The 9,464-nt window shown below is 38.1% G+C and overlaps 1 long non-coding RNA gene across 2 annotated transcripts; it reads right to left on the bottom strand.

Moving 5' to 3' along the window:
• Positions 1-290: 290 nt before the first annotated feature.
• On the bottom strand, positions 291-7,959 carry LOC148999161 (uncharacterized). 2 transcript variants are annotated; one of them, XR_016171005.1, is made up of 4 exons: positions 7,372-7,959; positions 3,006-3,359; positions 2,211-2,873; positions 291-837 (listed from the first exon to the last, which is right to left on the bottom strand). It is a non-coding gene; the product is annotated as an uncharacterized LOC148999161 (long non-coding RNA). The 2 variants fall into 2 exon arrangements; XR_016171004.1 differs by having other exon boundaries at positions 2,211-3,359.
• Positions 7,960-9,464: the final 1,505 nt, after the last annotated feature.

Here is a 9,464-nt window from a genome sequence, read left to right as displayed (position 1 = left end):
TTTGAGTAACTCATGTGGCAAGTTTTGGAGATCCAAATTAATGGATTATACTCCGATAGAAAAACTTAAGTTGCACCACAGTATCACAGTTAACAAATAGTGAGCATAACCAAATTACTTGGAACAACATGATCAAAATAATAACGGGGGTGTGAAACGACACCATGCCTTTTCATCACAGCTGTCGGTTGATTTCTCATCAGGTCATTGTAAGAAATATGCCACATCCATCTTATAGCGATCCCAAAACTAGGTGGAAAAAAAAACAATAGAATAAACCTTATAACAATCAAACTTTTCTGCAAGACTCCAACAATTAATCCTTATAAATATTCACCCATATTTCACATTGAACATATATGTATAAATTAAATAATTGAACTACATAGCCCCAAAAAAAACCTGACAATCTAATACAACCCTTGATGACCCAAGAGCCACAATTACTAGCAATGAGCTCAGGTACATGACTAGAGCATCTTAACCATAGGAGCTATTCAGAGTAACCAATTGAGGTGCCCAAATAATAATAAAATTAGTCTTTAACCAGTTTGCAGAAAGTAACCATAGCGATACAAAGCATGACTCAATTCAGATTCACCTTTCACACCAAAAACTGAATCTCGATGGTAAAAGATGCAGGAGCAAACTACCAAAAAAAAATTAAGTTCTCACCAGGAATACAAAAAATAAAACTAAGCATTTAATAAATAGTATGCCCTAAACACTAGTCATGAAGCTGACATCTTCTTTCCAAAATTTGAACTACAAACAACTTCATGGAGCTGGTTCCTCAACATAGATTCCCAACACCTCTTCTTGCTTCCTTTTCCCGCACTGGATTTTGAAGGGGGTGGCAACCATGCATATAAACAATACCACAATGGAGATCACCGACGCTAGCAATCCATACTTTGCAGTTGAGAATAAAAAGTAAGAAAAGCCACTATAAAACTCAAAATAAGAATTTTCATTTTCATGATAGGAAGAGATACAGCCATAGCATAGTGATACTAGTAATAATTGAACCAAAAACTATAAATAACATCACAAAAATTTGAAGGAGAGTAAGAAAGGTTAGAAACACTAGATTTCATATAGTTGTCGGTTGATTTCTCTTCAGGTCACTGTAAGAAATATGCCACATCCATCTTATAGTGATCCCAAAACTAGGTGGAAAAAAAAAACAATAGAATAAACCTTATAACAATCAAACTTTTCTCCAAGACTCCAACAATTAGTCCCTATAAAGATTCACCCATATTTCATATTGAATATATATGTATAAATTAAATAATTGAACTACACAGCCCCAAAAATCTGACAATCTAATACTCCCCTTGATGACCCAAGAGCCACAATTACTAGCAATGAAGCTCAGGTACATGACTAGAGCATCTTAACCATAGGAGCTATTCAGAGTAACCAATTGAGGTGCCCAAATAATAATAAATTAGGTTCCATTCCTCCTTATTTCATAAATGGAAAGAGTCAAGGCAAATGCAGTTGCTCTCAGATGCCAAATGCATATGACAATCATAAATACTAAGATTCCACTCCTCCACCTATTTATTGGTTTGCAGACTAAACCCAATTATCCAGATAAACTATTGTACTATGACATAAAATAAATTATTTCAGCCCATCATGTTGTTAGGAGTAGTTTAGGGACCCTTCAGTGTTTTTTCAACTTAATATTCATCTCATGACATAAATGACAAGCATGTTTGAGAGATTTCTTTCTAAAATTGCCCTCGGCATGGTTCTATTTTTGTAAGACTATTTGATAACATCATGGTGATAGAGAAAATAGCTACAAACACTCTTCAATGTACTAAAATATTATGAATAGAGTTTAACTGCAGCATAATTTTATCAGGTAATAATCAATAAAAAGAACCTACATAGTTACACAATCAATGCTAGCACAACTTCACAAAACCATTAAACACATATCTAGACATGACCATTACCCCCTCCCCCCAACCATTTTATCCTACTGTATTTATTTTAGCATCCTCTTCTTACTACATTTTCAGAGACAAAATATTCTCAAAAAGAAAACCACTTCCCTACCATCTATTCTACTTGAACAGTAACCGAACCGATTTTCACTATATTTATCTTCATATAAATGACAACATGACAAAGTTCTAAAGCAAACAGATCAATATAAGAGATTAAAAGCAAAACATTTAAACACTACTTACTGTATCAATATGAACCAGTATTGCACTCAATACTTTGTGTTTTCCTACTCAAAATATGATGTAGAATTTGATGGAGATCTTGTGGGCACCGGAATCTGCAAGTGGTGAGCCATTTGGTCCAGCAGACGAGCCATTTGATCCTGCTGACGAGCCATTTGGTCCTGCTGATGACGCATATAAAGCACATGATCCTCCAATTTTGCATATCTTCCATCCATATGCTGTTGAAAAGCCAACAACTGAGCATGTGTGAAGTGTGACTCCTCATTTGCTGGAGGATGTGCTCCTACATCTGGAGGAGGGTTTTGAAAATCTGCCACTTCTCCACAAGAAAATTTGTTACAACAAATTATAACTTCTCTCTCCTTAGAAGGTTCCTCCCCCTTACCATCAACTCCAGATACATTAAATATGTAACTTAGGACTCTACTGTATGGTAGACCACGATTGTGTGTCACTAAAGCACATTGCATCATCCGAAGAATGATGAAGGGCAGGTTTAGATGCTTCAAACTATGAACACAATGGGTCACATAGGCTTGAAAAGAATTTATGGACTCACGATGACCCTTACGGGGGATGATGTTGTGTTGGATGATGTGGCTCAACATGTGGGGAATAGGTTTCAACTGTTTTCCTTGATGCGGGTGATGCTGGTGTCACCTGTATAATTTACCATAATATCACTAAACGTGGTATCAACATTAACCAAGTGCTTAAATTTCTTTCTAGGTTCCCAAAAGAGACAAGGACCCTCATCTGAAATTTCAAGAATGGAAGCTAGGTTATCAATACCTAGCTCAATGCGAGTCCCTTTAACATAGGAGATGGCTTTCAAGTCTTCTTGCTGCCCAATAAAATGAAAATTTGCATAAAAAATCCTAACTAGCTCAAGATAACACTTGGCTTTTAAATGCAACATGCTCTCCCAACCTATCCCTTTAAGCATATCACATACACCTACAGCTTGAAAGGATTTTGTTTCTACCTCCCTTCCTTCTACTATTGTTTGCTTCTTTAGGGTCTCAAACCTTTCTTTAGCCCCCGGCTGCACAAACCATTCATCCACAACTGGTTGCTTTCCTTTTTGTGCCCTTATTTTTTTTCCCTTCATCGCTGCTTTCGGAGCCATCGTGGATTTAGTATTTGCTGCATAGATCACAAAACATATTAGCTTAACAACAATCCAAAGTATGAAACTCAAGTAACACATATGAACTAAGAGGCAATATAAAATGGTTCACCTCAATTTCAATGACAACAATATATATTGCATAAACCAAAATTTATTTAAACATAGCAAATAAAGCTTGGAAGTATCCATCTGCAACTTGAATTAGAAAACCCTAAATATTGCAATCAAATTGTTGCTCTCACAAAACCAACATGTCTAGTAGACAGCATGCACAAAGTGATCACTTGTTACAAATCATATGCAAAGTCATTCTCAATTCAACAAAAAGATAAATGCTGCTACACAAGGAAAAAGATGAGGATAATGGCCTGTCGACAAGGAAACTGACGAGGAGAATGGTTGTAAAATCCGGCCTTATCCTAACCCTGACCCGGCCCGGATTTTATACTGTTGCAGGTCCAAAGACCCGAAGCGGTGGTAGAAGAGACCTGTGGGCCCTCTTAGTTGATGATTTGATGCTAGAAGCAGAGCCTATGGACATTGACGATGATGCCCCTTACTTGAACACATTGTCAGTTTTGAGTGAGAATCTGCGCATCGACGAAGATTGAATTAGTTGAAGACCTTCCCGGAATCCCATGATCAATCCGAAGGTATTTTCTGAAACTAGACTTGTTGATTGACTTGTAGGAGAAAACCCCACTCGATTTGACCCTGTATAGCCCTCCGAATCCTCTCCCGAAGTTGCTGTCATAGCTTGGTCGAATGCTTGGTCGACTGACAATCGACCAAGAGTCATGAAATCCGAATATTCATGAAATCTCTTCCCATTTTGCCGCTACCTTCTTGGAACTCGTGAATGAGGACCTAACCTAATCATTGGCACTCCAGAGCTCGAGGTTGGACACTCTCTTGGGCTATTCTTTGAAGTTTGGGAAAATCTTGACTCTAATCATTGGTGTATGTGTTAATCATCAATCCAAGGTATGATTCTTTCTATCCTCTTCTAATCTATTCATTTCCCTATCATTTGATAATCTTGAGACCATGGCTGAAGTGCTGCAATCTTGCAAACACTCAACCATGAGTTGCCCCTCTCCAATTCCTTAAACATCTTCACTCATGATATGCTATGATTCAATTAAGATTAATTTCACTTCATCACTTTGATTCTATTCAATCTAGCCTAATTGATTCAAATCGATATGTAATTGCATGATAAGCTTAGACTATATTGAAATTAAGACTCTAACTCAATTCTTATCCTTTATTTGATTGATTCCTACCATCCTTTACAATTTCTATAAATTCCATTTTGATTCTTGAGGATTACCATATAGAACCTAATATTTCGAATTGGGCATTTTTGATTGAACCGTTGGATCTTCATGAAAATTGGTGTGCAATATCCTCTTCTTGTTATAAACATGCCCTCCAAATTTCATGTCAATCGGAGCGGTGGAAGGGCGCTTCGATCACATTTCCTTTGCTGCCCGGTTAACAAGTCTTGGTCGATTGCTAGGACCGACATCGACCAAGCGATCAACCAAGAGTTGTTAAAGCCTGTTTTCAGCCGAATTGATCCGTTTGAACCCCGATTTGAATGTTTTCTTCTCGATGTTGCTTGTATGTTATCTAGGGTGTCAACACCGACTTGGAACCATTCTTGGTGATCCTTGAATTTAATTACAACTTGATTAAGGTAAGGACGGTCGTTAACTTAAGTATGTTAATTACATCAACATGCTTACATTATGGGAAGTTAATGATTATGTTAATATGAGTATTCCTTTACCATACATGACTGTTAAATGTTTCTTATCAGTAATACAATGTCATATATTATTTAGAATACCATGTTCAATTATGCTTTATGAATTTAAATATGATCAATCATGTTATGATATACATTGTTTATATGATGAATTATTGATTCAAGTATGATATGATGAGATTGAGCTTATGATTGATTACGTATGACTTGGGATTGGGAGGTGTCCTTTCGACACTTCTGTCCTTGGGCATCGGAGGGAATAGTATGGGATGTTCTCCGATGGTGCCTATCGACACTTTCCCGGGTCATTGGGTGACATATATGGGTTGTCTAGGTGTATGGTTAGGATATTTTCCTTGTCGTATCGACCCGAATCGGAAGGGTATTGAGACCGAACGACCCGTGGTAGAATATGAACAAGAGTACTCAAGACCGGTATCCACTCCGTGAGAGGGCTTGAACTATATTGCGGATACTCGAAAGGGGCCATTTATTGGTAGGATTGCATATGGATAGACCTGGGCTCACGGGCGCTCAAGACCGGTAACCAATCCGTGAGAGGACGTGAAAGCTTCCCGTTTACTATATGTGGATGACCAATAGGGTTGGTGAGTCCGGTGAGTAATATCCTTGACTCTAGTGTGAAGGATACCGGAAAGGATCGCCGGGGCGAGGAATGGACGTATATGGATCCGACATGATATGGCCGAGTAGATGACTTGCATTGGGCTAGGCTTTACCGTGACATGCGCCTGTACTTATACCAAACGGTGATGTGAGAGGCGATGGTCGATTCCCCAACCATGGTTTATGAGATGACCTTACCGAACTTCCCGGGCGGACCCAAGATATCTTATGATTGAGGGGGTGTAATTGACGACCCAAAGGAGTATGGTGCTATGGCTTAAAGCATGTCTACCTTAGAGACCGGCATACTTAATATAGAATCATATTTCATTTTGCCTCATATCATATTGCATCGTATGTGAATTGTATCAAATGGACCGTGTATTGTGAAACGACTTGCCTTGCTTGAGTTCTTTTGAACTCATTCCTTTTTGTGCAATTTGTTAGATTTTCCTGCAGTGCTGCGATCTTGATGGCGCGTCCTCGACCCGAGCTATGATCCCGCATACTACCCTGCGGGTGATGGCTACTATGAGAGAGTCAGGATTGCGGTGCCGAGGAGGATTATAGTTCGTTCCAGGGTTAGCCCCACTCTTGTGAGGGAGCGGCCACGTTGGGTAAACTTCATCCATACCTCGAGGAGTCTTCATTAGGATAGAAGAAACCTATGTGTAGGCCCCATTTCCCTGGATGGCCGTAATCATTGGGATCTTCTCTCTCCGGTTTTATGGATTTATTTATGATATTGTCTGTAACTAAACTTGATTTACTACTGCTTCCGCTATTTGTGAAGGAGTGACTTCTGATCACTCCTTCTCTTTGAGATGTTATCACTTTGAAGTTGATACTTAAATGTTTCCACACTCTGATTATCTATCTTGTCTTATTCTTTTGATCTATCTATTAGTTCTTTATACATTGATTATATTGTTCATGATTATGTTATCGTGTATGTGGGAGGCATGGCCGCTCGATCTGGATCTTCGGGCTGTGGATCACATCCCGGGTATGCGAGATAGGATACCGGCTGGGTGGATGTGACAATAGTAGTCAGAGTCTAGCACATACGAGAAGGATCATATTCAAAAAATTAAATAGTTAAAATATGTCAGAGTCTAGCACATACAAGAAGGATAATACTCAAAAACTTAAATAGTTAAAATCTGTTAATTAAATTTGTAAAGCTTCACAATATGAGAGAAAAACCATGACACAAGAAGACAAAATCAACTACAAATTTCTTCACTAGGATTTGTCAATCATGTTGCTAGTTGTGGAAGAAGGCTACAATGATATCTTTGGAGGGAGAATCTGGTCAAATATGAATTATATCCAAAAATACTATGATCAAAAATGAATTATTCCATCAAATAATAAATAAAAAAATGCATGTCATCTTAGCATTTGACAAAATATGACAAAGTTTCAAGACCAAATTGTAAACCTAAGCTTCCTTGTTTTTTCTTGATACGAGTGCTATCAGGTCCCAAGAAAGGATTCTCCTTGGGTATCTCTGAGCTTCCAAATTTAAACATAGCGAAATAATTACTTGACATCAATAACAGCATCAATAGAAAACCTTTCCTAGTTAAAAAACAGGAAACTTGTTCGATTTTATGGCTTACCAAGGAACCGAAATGCAGGTTGCCCTAAGCTTTCTTTTTCTTTTTTTTTTCTTTTCCCTAAAGACCCTGTGTGTCGTCCGATCAAGGAACCGTTCGCAGACCTCTCGTTTGGTTATTTAAGAATGAAGAAGCAGATGCAAGAACCCTAACTTCTTTCTTCCTCTCCTTCGTAGTAGACACGCTCCCTTTAGGGTTTGAGAAGCAAACACAAGAAGCAGATGCAAGAAGCAGAAGCAAGAAGCAGAAGCAAGAAGCTGATGCAGGAACGGCTTCCTCTCGTTCGCAAGCTCTCTCTCTTTCTCCTTAGTTCGTTCGTCGGAAAAACCCTTGCACAACTGAGATCTCTTTTTCTCTCTCCTCTTAGATTGCTTCTCAATGCAATGAAGAAGACGAGGGTAGTTCGTCGATTTGAAAAACCAGGATCGAAGCTTTGTTCGGACTCTCGTTCGCAGACTTTCTCTCCTCCAAGTTTAGGGCTTCGGACTCTCGTTCTAGACTCTCTCTCTCCCCTGTTTTCTGTTTCAGCTCGAACGAGAATGGAGAAGAAGAGGGAAACAATATTTCGATTTGGCTCTAAGGATATGAACCGGTTTGGTTTGAAACAAACTTAACTGAACTGCATGAGCAGAACTGGTTACTTCACTTAAAACTGATGTAAACTCACATGTTGAAGATCAACGATTCACACTAAATTATACCATGAGGCTTCATCTAGGCCGTTCGCAGCTCAGCGCTGCGCATTTAATGCCCAGCGCTGAAGCAAAATCCGGAGCACACTGGACTTCACAACCACAACCATGTTTTTCCCTCCAGATAAATAGGCTTTTGTCTTATTGGAGTGTGAAAAGTAATCAATGGTCATGAGAAGCAATAACTTTCTGGGAAAATGATATCTATCCCAATTAAGGGATAGCTGGAGTATTGTCATTCTACGGTCTCTAACATTGCATTCTAACTGGGCATTGGGAAAACCATTTGGAAATTGACAATGAGGATGTATATATATAATTGAGAAACTTATAATAGGCGGAGAGGAAATAAAATTCTGATTTTCATGTGATTGAACATAGATAAACTAATTCAATATCATTACAAACAAGGATAAAAACATCAAGTATCTAATATTAGCTTTTTAAATGTTAATCCTGTTTCAATTTAGTACCTTTCCAACTTCTAGGTTTGATGTTCATTTGTTGAGGAAACCCTAAAAGTAGAACTAATATTGACTCAGCTACTTTCATCTCAGTGCTGGACACTACTGTGGAGTTGCTCATTGCAAGCATGTAGGGCTCTTATTGTCAACCGCATCACCATTTATTGAAGTTGTGAGCTAATATTAGCAAAGCTGGAACAAGAACACACTCTTCCGATAGTTCTTTGATCCACTTGAGTGCATGGTAGTGTGGACAATAGTAAAATATGATAAATTCACTTTCCTAGCAAGCTCTGAAGAATGAAAGTGTGGAAATAATTGAAACATTAGGTAATCAATGTGATCCCTAAGCTTCCTATTTATAATAATGTGAAATATCCAAAGTCATATAATTACCCTCACTAACCAACTGAATAATAATAACTTGAACCATAACTTATAATTAAACCAACCAACACTCTCCCTCAAGTTGAGGCATAGATATTAATCATGCCCAACTTGCTCAAAATAGGGTAGAAATCTCCTTCCTTTAATCCTTTAGTAAAGATGTCAACTATTTGATCTCCAAATTTCACAAAAGGCATGCATATTAGCCCTTGTTCCAACTTTCCTTTGACAAAAAATCTATCTATCTCAATATGTTTTGTACGATCATGTTGAACTGGATTATTAGCTATACTAATAGCAGCCCTGTTGTCACAATATAATATCATGGGACTTGTAACAGGAAACCCAATATCTTCTAATAGATCTTTAAGCCATAAAAGTTTACATACTCCTCAAACCCTGGATCTATACTCGGCCTCTATACTAGACAATGACACCAAATTTTGCTTCTTGCTTCTCCAAGTTACTAGATTGCCCCCAACAAATGTACAATATCTTGCTATTGATTTTCTGTCTGGTGAACTAGCCCAATCAGCATCTATATAAGCTTCAA

Source organism: Hakea prostrata, unplaced genomic scaffold (assembly GCF_041222555.1).
Source record: "Hakea prostrata isolate BN-2017 unplaced genomic scaffold, UWA_Hpros_2 contig_31, whole genome shotgun sequence".
Lineage (NCBI taxonomy): Eukaryota > Viridiplantae > Streptophyta > Magnoliopsida > Proteales > Proteaceae > Hakea > Hakea prostrata.
This window is presented reverse-complemented; position numbering and strand designations above follow the sequence as displayed.